The sequence below is a fragment of the Corapipo altera genome, unplaced genomic scaffold, assembly GCF_003945725.1.
Source record: "Corapipo altera isolate COAL_440 unplaced genomic scaffold, ASM394572v1 0, whole genome shotgun sequence".
Taxonomy (NCBI): domain Eukaryota; kingdom Metazoa; phylum Chordata; class Aves; order Passeriformes; family Pipridae; genus Corapipo; species Corapipo altera.
Window position 1 is genome coordinate 4,541,926 of NW_020884872.1, and position 12,406 is coordinate 4,554,331.

At 47.1% G+C, this 12,406-nt stretch overlaps 1 protein-coding gene across 1 annotated transcript in view; it reads left to right on the forward strand.

Annotated features, from left to right (window-relative positions):
- Positions 1-11,945: 11,945 nt before the first annotated feature.
- The window catches only part of PKNOX1 (PBX/knotted 1 homeobox 1), a 41,300-nt gene continuing 40,839 nt past the window's right edge, over positions 11,946-12,406 (forward strand). The window contains exon 1 of the mRNA XM_027635429.1: positions 11,946-12,049. The gene's annotated coding sequence lies outside the window, so the exon portion shown is untranslated. The remainder of the gene's footprint in view (positions 12,050-12,406) is intronic.

The window sequence follows — 12,406 nt, forward strand, 5'->3', positions numbered from 1 at the left end:
GCAATCCACCCTGGTGAGAAATCCAGCTGCTGGGAAGTGGAATGGTGCTGGAATTCATACCAGGTTGTTGTCTCTGGACACCAGTCAATGGACTCCATCTTTTATATTGCCCTCCCGTTAGCCATAAGAGATCGGTGTTTTTCAACTCCTTTTCTCTTGGCGGCTGGATATGGAGAAGGAGCTTTTTCTCTCAAGTTCTTGCTGAAGAACTGTTTCAAAGCTGTTGAACTTTGGAGTCCAGGGAAGGAACATCATTACTCTGCCCCACTCCTGCTTCTTGAAGGTCGCCACTGGACAGAGAAAAATGGACCAGTTCTACCCTTCCTCCAGCTGCTCCTGCTGTTTGGTTGTTTACTGCTGGGCCCTGAGCTCCTTATCTTCATAGCCTTCCTCCCCTTGAATAACCTCAGGATTTATCTCCAGAATCAATGACTGCTTTCTTCTGCCCAGTCTGGGAAAACCAGCATCTTTAAGAATCTCCAGAAGGACACCCCCATTCCCGCTCCCTCACCCCTGAAAATTTGAGATGACCATAAAAAAAGAGAACTGAAGGAAGAAGTAACTGGGGGCTCTTTTCCTTGATGTTAGTCGCGCTTTTACGGTTGTGTTTTCTGAGATTTTCCACACAGCCTCGAGGAATGGGGAGGCTATTTTTTTGGACGTTGAGATCCCAGGTAACAACTCCAGGATTCCAGCTGCTCGGGCCTCGGGTTTCGTGATACTCGCCCGAGGTTTACGTGTGCTGATGTTAAGAGATTTGGCAGCACTTCAAGCGAGCGAGTGAAAACAACGTGTTTATTCTAAGCTTTGCTCTTGCCCTTTGACTCGACAGCGGCTGTGCAACTGGCCTGGCTGCTCAGCTCCGCTCCGCTGGAGCATGGGAATAGCAGGAGCAGCAGCAAGGAGACAGCTGGCTGGCTGCTGACTTAGAAAGACATCATTGCGTCACGTCAGGCTTGGTAAGTTATCTTTGTGATCAGAAGAGCCAGGACTTCCCCCCACCCCTTTTCTATATATATATATTTTTTATTTTATTTTTTTTTTTCTGGTGGGAGGTAGGTGCTCCACAGATTGACCACAGGGATTTGGCCATGTCAAGTAAAGTGTCCCATCCATCGGGGGCAAAGTGGTTTTTCAGCCCTGAAATATAGTGCTTTTCTGACCCTCAAAAAGAAAGATCTCTGCTGGACTCCTTTCAAATCCCCTTTAAATGAACTGTTTGTAACCTTATTAGGATTTTAGGATGTTAGGATCCTTCTCATATTTAATGTGTGGATTGTCTGAATGGCAGTGTTAAAGCCAGCAGAAGCAATAAAGATGGGATTGCCAGTAAAATAAACAGTTTGGCCTCTGACTGCACTGAGGAAGCAGATCAAGTCAAGAAAACATTTCCTAAAAGTCACTTCTCTGACTGTAAGGCAATTCTAATGTCTGATTCTTACTTAAAACCTACACTGTTCTGCAGTTTACTAATCTACACATTTAACTCGGTGTGAAAGTGCAAGTTAATGGACACTGTGCTTCCAAAGCAGTGCTGGTGTTATGATGGGCACTAAACTGCTCCATGAAACACAGAGTAGAAGTGAATGGGAAACAATAGGGATGTATTTCTGAAAATCCCAAAGAGTTTGCAAATGATACATAATAAACAAACATGAAATCACGTTGACATGCATATGGATTGGTAGTAAAATTCTGGCTCTGGGTGAATATCACGGAAAATTTATGATAATTTCTGTCACGCCAGACTTTCGCCTTGTCTCTTTAAAACTCTTATGGTGAAACTCATAGGGAGGTATGTCTTGCCCAGTTCGCATTTACTGTTGTAAAAGTGTACATATGTAGAAGACTCACTGGTAGGGAATCACATATGGGACTCCATCCTTGAAGTCACTAAGCCGGTGAGTGTATTTTACACCTATTTATGTAGAGCGGGCTCAGCAGCTTCCACGAGGAATGTAATGTCCTGGAGGGCTGACTTCATAATTTGCGGCTCTGTATACATTTCCTTCATGAAACCACATTTATGCTTCTCTGTTCTCGTTATTATTTTAAAGGATTTTTAACTCCTCACAATTCCAGTTTCTCTTTCCATGAGCCCTGCTGCCCCGCCGTCGGAATTCTGACTTTGTAGATTTCAGATCTTGGCTGTGCTGTTGAGGATCGTGTTGCTGGCTGGAGACATCTGGATGGGTCTGAGATCTGTGCATAGCATAATCAGATCTCTTAACTAGACACTTTGAGTCCATGTTCTCTGCATTTCTCATTGTTTTGTGTCCTCTCTATTTTTGCGAGTGTATGCAGTCTCATACAATTATATAAAAATGTTTTCCTTATGCATGGTATGAATTTTTATAGCTTTGCATTCACTTTCTTTCTTTCCTTCCATCATTTTTTGTTTAAATAGGTAGAAAAGTTAGGTAATATGTACACAGGGACTGCTCCACCATGGACTGGAGCTCTGAGTCCCTCTGTTAACATGTGCTGCAGCCAAAGAAGTTTACAGCATGCAGAGGGAAAAGGTTATTGTTAGTGTAACTGAATAAGTATTAGGGTTAATATATAATGTATAGTTCTATGTAATGGATAGTTTTTATTCATCATAAAATGTTCAAATGACTTGCAGATGTATGACTGCTGCAGCTGTTGCAGACCTTGTAATGGCATTAGGCTCTGACTCAGAGAGCAGCTCGTTTGCCAAGAGATTCTGGCAGTGGCTGTGACTCTGATATTCCCATTGAAAAAAGTATTGTCAGCAGTGGAGGTGGTGATACAAAACTGAACTGGAGTATGAGAAAGGGGCAAGGCTGGGTCTAGGCACGACAGGAAAATGGGGGTTCTGAAAACTTCCCTTTTTTTTGCATGTTTAACTGTCTCAGTAGTGTCCTACCATTCCGTGGTCTGCTAGGGGAGCAGCTGGAATTTATAGTCACCACAGATTCTGACTACATGCAACTTATGTTGTACTAACTGGGGGGGGGGGAGGGAACACAAAACACCAAACCTTTGATAATGCAAAACTTTGCTCACAAGTTTTAAAGAGAAAAAGGCAGTCCCAGTCCCTCCAAGGAGACAGGATTGAATCTCACCGTGCAAACGTGGTCTGTCACACAAACTATGCAGCAAGGGGAGCTGTACTGCTGCCTATGGAGGCTGTGAAGTCAGGGAATACACTTACTCTAGCAGCCAAAGGAATGCCAGCATCCTTTGGATGCACACAGAGGAAGGGGGGGAAAAAATCCCCTGAGTGTTTTGTGATTGTTTTCCTGGGTCTGATTGAAGTAGAGAAAATAATGAAGATTGACAGCCAAAATAGGCACACGTTTTGTACGTGGGATGTTGTACTGAGATAAACAAGCTGGGTTTGACACAGCTTTTCAATTCCTGTGCGACTGGAAAAGCAGAAACATGACCATTTTTAGAAGAGAACTGGAGAAGGCAGTGCAAAACAAAAGCACAATTTTGACTGGGTTTGAGGATAATAGTCAGAAAGGAGAACTGAGGGAAACAAACCCTGGAGGCAGCTGAACTGTAAATCTCTGCAATGGTGAGGGAGCAGAGAAGGAGTCACCTCTCGATGAAGAGCATATTTCATCACTGCCTTTTCTGTTGCTTTAAACTACTTATGGAGTGTAGGGGTTAGTTATGAAATGGACTTCAGTGCTGATCCTGCTCTCTATGAACAGCTACAAAGCCATAAGCAGTATTGTTTCTGGCACTGTTTGAAAGGTCTCTGCTGATTTCACAGTGTTCTGTTTGACCCTGATCAATGCCATATTTATGAAAGTAAATCTATCAAAATATACAGATTATTAGAAAAGATATACAATCTACACGAACTTAACTTACTAGATTTAAGAAAAAAGAAAAGGAAATTCCAGCCGTTACTGATGTGACTTATGCCTTACATGAGTAAAAGGGAGTGAGTTGTTAACAAGTCTCTTCTCCAGGGCTCAGAATCACGGAATGGTTTGGGTTGGAAGGGACCTTAGAGATCATCCAGTTCCAATCCTCTGCCATGGGCAGGGACACCTTCCACTAGAACAGGTTGCTCAAAGTCCCAGGGATGGAGCATCCACAATTCTCTGGGCAAAACTCCTTGGATAAGAGAGGAAAAAATCCCCCCAGCATGACTGCACTGGCTGTTGACCGGGGAAGTGAGCTGGGGCCGAGCTGTCCCCTCTCCCTAGTAAATGTGCTGCTCACCAGACTAGAGTTACTCGTTCAATCTGGACAAGTCTTGACCAGGAGAGCAAGATCTGCTGGAGAACCTCAGGAAGGTCCCATGGGTGGGAAGCAGTGTGTGCCAGTGGTGTTGGGCACACCAAGCAGTTCACCCTGCCTGTTTAGATGGTCCGTGGGGGAGGCGGGTCTGTATCTCCAGAGCTTTGGGAGAAAGCCCCCTGGGGTGTGCCATTGGGACACAAAGCATCTCTGTGCTGCTGATCCAGGGCTGAATGGGCCAGTTTTCTCAGAGGAAGAAGCAGACCTTGGCAGGGATACAAGCCTGGATCCCAGAAGCAGCACTGCCTTGCTGGCAGAGCGTTCAGGCTCAAGCCAGTTTGCCTCCCAGCCCACCAGCTAACCAGGGCACAGCGTGAGGTTGGTATTTCTCCTACTGCTTCCAGATCCAAAGCTATTTCATGCAGAGCCAGTATGGAGATCTCTGTACCTTATTGCTCTGCAAGGTGCTGACAAAAGCCTTGCTTTCCTAAAATATTTTCTCAACCATGAATCTTAGAAAAATTGTCCAGAAAGACTCTTGTATCTCCTCTGTCTTATGAAGAAAGGCTGACTTAGGTAATATAAGCCACTGGCAGGCAGAAGGGCATTATAGAATTGCAATCTTTAAGTGGGTTCAAAAAAAGGAATAAAGGAATTAATGGAGGAGGAGTCTGCCAGTGGCTATGGAATATGATGGTCTGATTGCAACTTCTGATTTAGAAAGGTGCAAGCTGTACCAGGGGAGGTTCAGGTTGGACATCAGGAAGAATTTCTTCATGGAAAGGGTTGTTATGCATTGGAAGGGGCTGCCCAGGGAGGTGGTGGAGTCACCATCCCTGGAGGTGTTCAACAAATGCCTGGATGTGGCACTAAGTGCTGAGGTCAAGTTCACAAGGTGGGGATGAGTCAAAGGTTGGACTCGATGTTCTTGGAGGTCTTTTCCAACCTAAATGATTCTGTGACTTTGTAAACTATCAACCCCAGGAGCTCCTAAGATACACCAGAGGAGGGCTGAGGCAGTTGTGGTCACTCTTTCACAAAGCACTTAACTACTGGCTGCTGTTGGACTCAGGGCCATGTGACCCTTATGTACACGTGGAGGAAAGGATTGTCCTGCACCTAAGAGCCGGGTGCCAGCTTTGTCCATCCGATCTGTCATGCCTGGATGTGGTATCCTTGTACTCAGATGACAGCAGCCATTCTGTTGTGGAAGAGCCCGAAAGCATTAATGGGAATGCTGCCCCAAGCATAAACCATCAGCTGATCCGTAGCCTGGTCCAGATTCCTGGCTGCTCCAAAGAGGAAGGGCTTTGACTAGATGTGGTAGAAACACGTGTCACCTCTGGAATGACAGTGTGGATGTGGGCCTGGAGGATATGGTGCAGTGAGGACCATCAGAGACAGCCTTGGCTACTTTCAGCCCAGGGGTGGGAGTGCATGGCAGCTACCACAAATCCCAACTTGGCAGAGATGAGGAGGGGAATGTTTGTGGAATACTCCTGCCCTTGGCATTTCCTATTTGCTTTTAGCTCTGTGCAGACATCTGTGTGGAGCTCAGCTTTTCTCTTGTTTTGTGCTGGAAGCTCAGGTGCCTGGCTAGACAGTTGCATTAGGCAGCAAAGCACCTAATCCTCACTGAAAGCCACCTAATCCTCTCAGCTTAATGGCCTTCTGCTCCTTCAGATAGTCCCTTCTTTATTTCTTCTCTATTTGCTCAGCAGTTTGAATCCTTTCCTCTTCCAACTGCAAAAGATCTGACTTGGCTGGCCGGCCATTCTCATTCCCTGTTCCCAACACCTCTTGGTCCTTCTAGGCTCCAAAACGTAGAAACCCATAAAAGCAGCTGTAAGTAAGTGAGTAATGGAGAGGAAAGTCAGGTCTCTGTGGGCTGAAGAAAGTGCTCTGTAGACCAGTGTTTGAGAACCTCTCATTAATGCTTCCTGGTTATTTTTTTCTGCATTTCACTTTGCTGAATCCAAATCCTGCTCAAGCTGGTGGGAATTGTTCCGCTGACTTCTGCAAGAGCTGGATCTAACCCCTGGTCTGAAAAGTAAAACTAGTCTCACTGGTTTTCTTTTATTTCAGTTGGTTTCACTTTCTGCCTCTCAACTCCCAGAATAACATGAATGCATTCATAGTCCTCCATGGTGACATTCATTCAAAATATTCTCTTTTTATGTTTTTCATAAAATAAGATGTGTATTAGCAATTCCACCGCTGTCCTTCTGGCTCTGTTTTTTGCCTCCCCTGTCCCCCTCCCCCAGTGAGGTGAATAAAAATTTCTTTTAATGCATTTTTTAAGAAACTTTGCAGTCGAACAATAGGATACTCTCAACTTTTGGCATCACTAAAAGCAGGCAGTTTGCCCTCGGAAGGTAATCTGTTCATAGTGTCTCAAGTGGCAAAAAGATACCTTGGGTGGTGAAAGATGTTTGTTCCAACACCGTGGAACTCCTCGCACAGTTCCCAGGGCGAGGCATGGCACGTGGGGAGGTGACAGTGGGTTTCTACATCACAGCTCGGTCTCCAGCCTTTAAGTGGAAGCTGTACTTTTACGATAAGCTCTTCTCCCTAAAATAACAGTTTGTTCCAATTAACATCTCCGATAGCAGAAAGGGAGCAATGTAGAGTATGGTGCTACAGAACACCGAGAAGGGAACATTATCTTATAGAGCTCTGGGGGTTTATCCTCCAGATCACCGAAAATTCTTTCCAAGTAACGTGTTAAAATATTGGTAATGCAGTGACTCAACCATATAAACAGATGGAGTGAGTAGTGTGCAGCCAGTGATTCAGCTAATGTACAGCTCTGGAAAATTCAAATTTGATTTAACATGAGGAGAAATATTGAATAAGACATTTATAATTTTTCCTTTTTTTTTTTTTTTTTTTGAAGGAGACTTTAAATTTTTCTGCTGAATAGAGAAGGTGGAAAAACATAAGAGAATAACAGCTCATCCAAAGGATGGCATCTTGATCCCTACACAGAAACTCCATGCAGTAGTGCTGCACTGCAGTGCCAGCTCTTGGTCTGAGCCCAAGTCCTGCTGTGGGACATGAGCTCTTAATTTCTCCAGAGGGAGTGTTCCCGGCTGAGTTATGCAGATCTCCATGATCTAGTTCAAGCAAAGCTTGACATTTATTTAGACTGAGTTAACTCATTAATTTCGGCTTTAAAATCTTAAAAGCTATATCCATTATAAAGTAAGTCACACATTTTTTTTCCCAGGCTCCTCCTAGACCATGTAAAGTTGTGGCTGCAGATGTGAATGTGCTGTGCCTGCAAACAGGGCGCACCAAGGCTGCTCTTTGGAATGCTCTCCAAACAGCCAGAGGACATCAGAGCTGTTGACATGTCTTACTACATCCTTTTTTCCCTTGGAGTGACGAAAGGAGAAACTGGTTTTCTGCAGAGGCCTCCCACTGTCAGGAGATCAGCACTCAAAAACTCACCTGATTTTTATGGAAATTTGGGGAAAACCCTGCTCTGTTTAGATTATTCCAGTCTTATCACTGCAATTACAATCTCTATTGCACGAGTTATGAGTACAGATTACTGCCACCTGTGTGGAAGCTCATCCCTTCACCTCTATGCAAATATTTCCTTTGAAAACTTAATTATGGAAGAGTTGCAATTCACACAGTCAAGAGCCATAAGAAGTGATCTTTTTCTGAACAGGTTAAGTGCATGTTAATGTTATATTATGCACACAGTTGTAATATTCAGATCTTGAAAATGACTGAAGGATGTCAGACTAAGCCTAATTCCTCTAGCAGCTCTATGTAGGATACAGTTTTGCCCTCCAATACACCTACGCAATCCTCCTGTCACTAAATTGCTACTGAAAGTGTGTTTCAGTGAACAGATTTGGGAGAGTGCCTGTCTCGTTTGGTGAGCTTAGTGTGTGCAAATATTCAGGCCAACTGTGAGGAATGCTCTTGTATATTAGGGGCTGTTCTCAGTAACCAAGTGAGGTCCTGACCCCGCAAACATATCTGGGCATGCTTTAGGTAATGAGCTATATTTTATAAGCTTATTTAATATGTACAATGTAAAGAAGGTAACAGAAGTTGGAGAATCGGAGTGTTCTGTTATTTGCCTGAATATTACCCAACCTCATTTTTACGTACTTGCAACTTGCTATTACAAAATATTAAAATGGCATTTTGTTCACCCTGGAATGTGGCTTTTGCTTTTTTAGAAAGAAAAGCAGCCCTCTCACCACTGCATTGAAGTGAGTGCACCCACACCAATGGGAGTTCAGAGCATAAAACTCATCAGTTGTGTAATAATCCTTACGAGATGTGTAGTAGGGAGAATTTCCTCACGAGTGCTGTCTTCCATCCTATGGGTTGGACTCTTGTTCTTTTGCAGAAGTGATGAGGGACAACACAGTTTGAACAATCAAAAACAGAGAAAGAAAAGGGCACCTGTCCTATCCCTTTCTGTTGGGAGTTTTTGTTGTTTGCCTTTGAACCACACACCAGTTACTTTATCATCCTTTTCCACTGCTGCTCCTGTTTTCCAAGTTGCCGGCTTCTCTCAAAAGCCCTGCAATTTCTAGTGCCTTTCTTAAATCTTCATCTCCTGGAGCCATTTCAGCTGTGACATTTTAAAAATTTAAGCTTAGCTTTCATGCCTGCAGAGGCTGTGTGAGAGACAACTGAAGACAAATTGAAAAGCAAGGACCTCTTGACAGCGGGTGGGGTCAGTTCTTTCAGCGAGCTGGAAGGCACGAGTTGGATCAAGAATGATTTTTAGATTACTTTCTTGTGGGAGTGAGGTTTATACAGTCATGTCATGTAGGTACAGGTATATTTGGGGTGTGTCCATCGGTTAATAACGTTTTAACCTAGTGGCTTGCTCCAGACAGGATTAAAGCTGTCAGAATAGTTTAGTTTCATGAAAATAAGTTGTGGAGCAGGGAGGATGTGTCATGTACTCCCTGAATGATGGAAAGGCTGCAGCAGGAGCTTTTTAGGCAACAGCATCCACTGTCTAAAGAGAGACCTTAAGTACATCTCAACTTTGGAAGAGATTTCAGTTCAAGCTTGTACCTTAGACCCTAAAGTAACAAACCATGAGGCAAAGATGTGTGGGGAACCAGGCTTTCTTCATTCTGATCACACGCTTTAAGATCGAGGGAGTTAAAACATCTGTTGAGATCACAAAATGTGTAAGAGGCTGAGGAGAGTAAAGGATGGAGTAACTTTAACTACAAAGGAGACCAAAAGATGGGATTACTGGGGTGAGGGGGAAACAGAGCAGATGAGGAATTCCTACACCTGTTATGTGTGAGGGGGGAACTGGGGAAGAGAAAGTGGCAGGCAGGAAGGGAAGGAAAAGCAATGGGAAGCAGGAGAAGAAAAGAAAATTCAAGTTAGGAAAGGCATCGAGAAAGGCTTTAAAGATCATTGGGAGAAGAGATGAAACAGAAACTAAATTAGTTTGAATTTAATTTATGCATTCTCAAAAGAAATCGGTGAACTCCTATCTAAAGAAGTGCAGGCGAGGCAGAAGAGAACAAAGGGGTTGCAGGGAGAATCAAATTTGAAGAAGAGGCAGGTCTGGGCATGGGAGCCAGTTAATTTTAAGCACTGTTTAGTGAATGTGTCACTCATGAATGTGTCAGGGATAATGGGAGCTGAAACTTGCAGCAGAAGATGCCAACCTGGCCACAGGAACTCTATTAGAAGTGTTGTTACACAGCACAAGAGCGGAAACAGAGAAAGAGGCTCTTGTGAATGAGACAAACTAAGAGTTTGGTTGTTTGGTTTTTTTTAATCTTGTTTATATAAATCATTCCCATTAACTTTGAGCCCCGATTCAGCCATCTGAGCACTCTGGATGAGCATGGTTCATTTCCATTCCCACTCTCTCTGTTCCCTCTCTGTTGACAAGCCTGATGTCTGCACGGTTCTGATTGTACGGGGGAAAAATGGCTGGAAAAGGAACTCCTGTAAAGGCTCCAGGCGGTCTGAGGATGGAGCAACTGTTTTGTCAGTGGACAAATGGTGGCAGCGTGAACAGTGACCAGATTCCTGAAGCAACTGTGTTGGCTTTAGCAGGGTCTTGACACAGCAGTGATGTGCACAGCACTGAGGGCAGACCTGGCTTACAGGAACATTTATGTAACTGTTTCTATTGCCAAACTATTACCCAGATTTTTAAAAAGTGGCCTGGCCCAGGAAAGTGTTATATATCGGAAAAAAAATGAAACAGGTCACTTGCTACTGTAAAACCATCAGGAAGAGTGGCATTAACCATGAAAAACAGGTAGGGTATTCCCAGTTTACCAGGTACAGGATCAAGTAGATTCACAGTTGCTGTTGTGCAGAAGGGCTACAAAACCTGAAACTAAGCCTGCTTTGGTTTTAAACTGAGCTTCCTAATATGAGATTTGGTCTGTATGTGTCGGCTTCTTTGTCCCCTCGACAACCTCTGCCCTCAAGGACAGCAAGGGGTGGCGGAGATGATCTTTCAGAAGTCTTGGGAGTGAGGAACAAGGTGGAGACAACAGATCACCTGTGACGCCACTGAGAGGCATTCAAGCCCTTTTGCACAGCAGAGAAACTTTTTAAATATCCCAACGGCAGAATGGCCAAGCCACAGGGCACCTGTCTGAAACCACATTCCTGCTGCTCTCCTGCCCCTTCCTGAGGAACAGCTTGGGGGAAAGGGGGAATGTTGAACAGTGGTAACTCATGAGGGATGGAGCTGTGACAGCGGTGGTTTCTTCCAAGTGGATTTTCAGTACGAGAAAAGTCATGTGTGCCCAGCAAGCAGCTTTACTGGGGAGCATAGCAGGACCTGACTAGGACCTGGTCCAAGGGGAGGACCTGATCCATGGGCAGGATCCTGAGGAGATAGTACAGGGTCTGCCCTCACTCAGACCGCGCAGTATGGGGGGTGTTTGGAGGAGCAGGGGGGGGCGCGGGTTCGGGGCTGGAAGGGTCCCAAGGCTCTGCCGGGCAATTTAACCCCACACCCGGCAGACGAGAACCTCCCCCCGACTTTCTGGGACAGCCTTTGCGGAGCCCCCACCACGGCAGGTCCCGCACACTCGGCACTTCCTCGGAGCCGATACTCCCGGGGGACACCCCACAAAGGCGGGGTGACCCCCACAAAGGCGGGGTGAACTCCACAAAGGCGGGGTGAACTCCACAAAGGCGGGGTGACCCCCACAAAGGCGGGGTGACCCCCACAAAGGCGGGGTGAACTCCACAAAGGCGGGGTGAACTCCACAAGGCGCGGCGACCCGCAGCCCCAACCAGGGAGGCAAGGCTCCCCACAAGGCGGGGTGACCCGCAGCCCCAGCCAGGGAGGCAAGGCTCCCCACAAGGCGGGGTGACCCGCAGGGAGGCAGGGAACTCTGCCGAGCCCGGGGAGTGCCCCCTGAGGCGACCCCGGGGCGAGTAAAGGCGAAAGGCGGCGAGACCCCGCCATGGCGGCCGCCACCTCTCCCTCATGGCGGAGCCACTTGGTACCTCCCTCCTTCCCCCCCCCCGCCGCCAGTAATGGTTTCACCCCCTCCCCACCTCACACAGTGTTGAGGAGGGGGGCGTGGCTCCGACTTAACCCCGCCCCTAATTAATATTCACGACCGCTAACCAACGCGGAGTGGGCGGTGCGCCCGAGCCCCCCTCCCTTTCCCCCCTCCTCCCCTCCCGCGCTCATGAATATGCATGAGGGCGCGGCGCGTCGTCGCGGGGCGGCGCGGGCGGCGATTGGGCGGGAGCGGCGGCGCGCGGTGACGCGCGCGGCGGCGGTGCGGGTCCCGATTGCTGCAGCCGCTTGTCAGTGTGACGAAGATTGGCACCCGAGGTAGGCGCTGTCACTCAAACCCCGCTCCAGCCCCGCCGTCCATCACGGCGCGCCCGCCGCCGCGCCCGCCGCACGGGCAGCCGCCAGAGCGGCTTCCCCGGAGGGGTGGAAAAAAAGCGGGGAGAGAGAGCGGCGGCGGCGGCGGCGGCGGAGGGGGGAGGAGGGTTGGGGGGTGGCGGGGGGGAGGAGAAGGGAGAGAGAGAGAGAGAGAGGGGGAGAGACGGGGCTGCGCCGCCCGTAGCGGAACGGGGGGTTTTAAAGGGGCGGTGGCGGCGGGCGCGGGGAGGGGAAGGGAGGGAAGGAAGGAGACGGGGGGGGAGGAAGGCGGGGGTGTTGTGTGTGTGTGTGTGTGGGTGG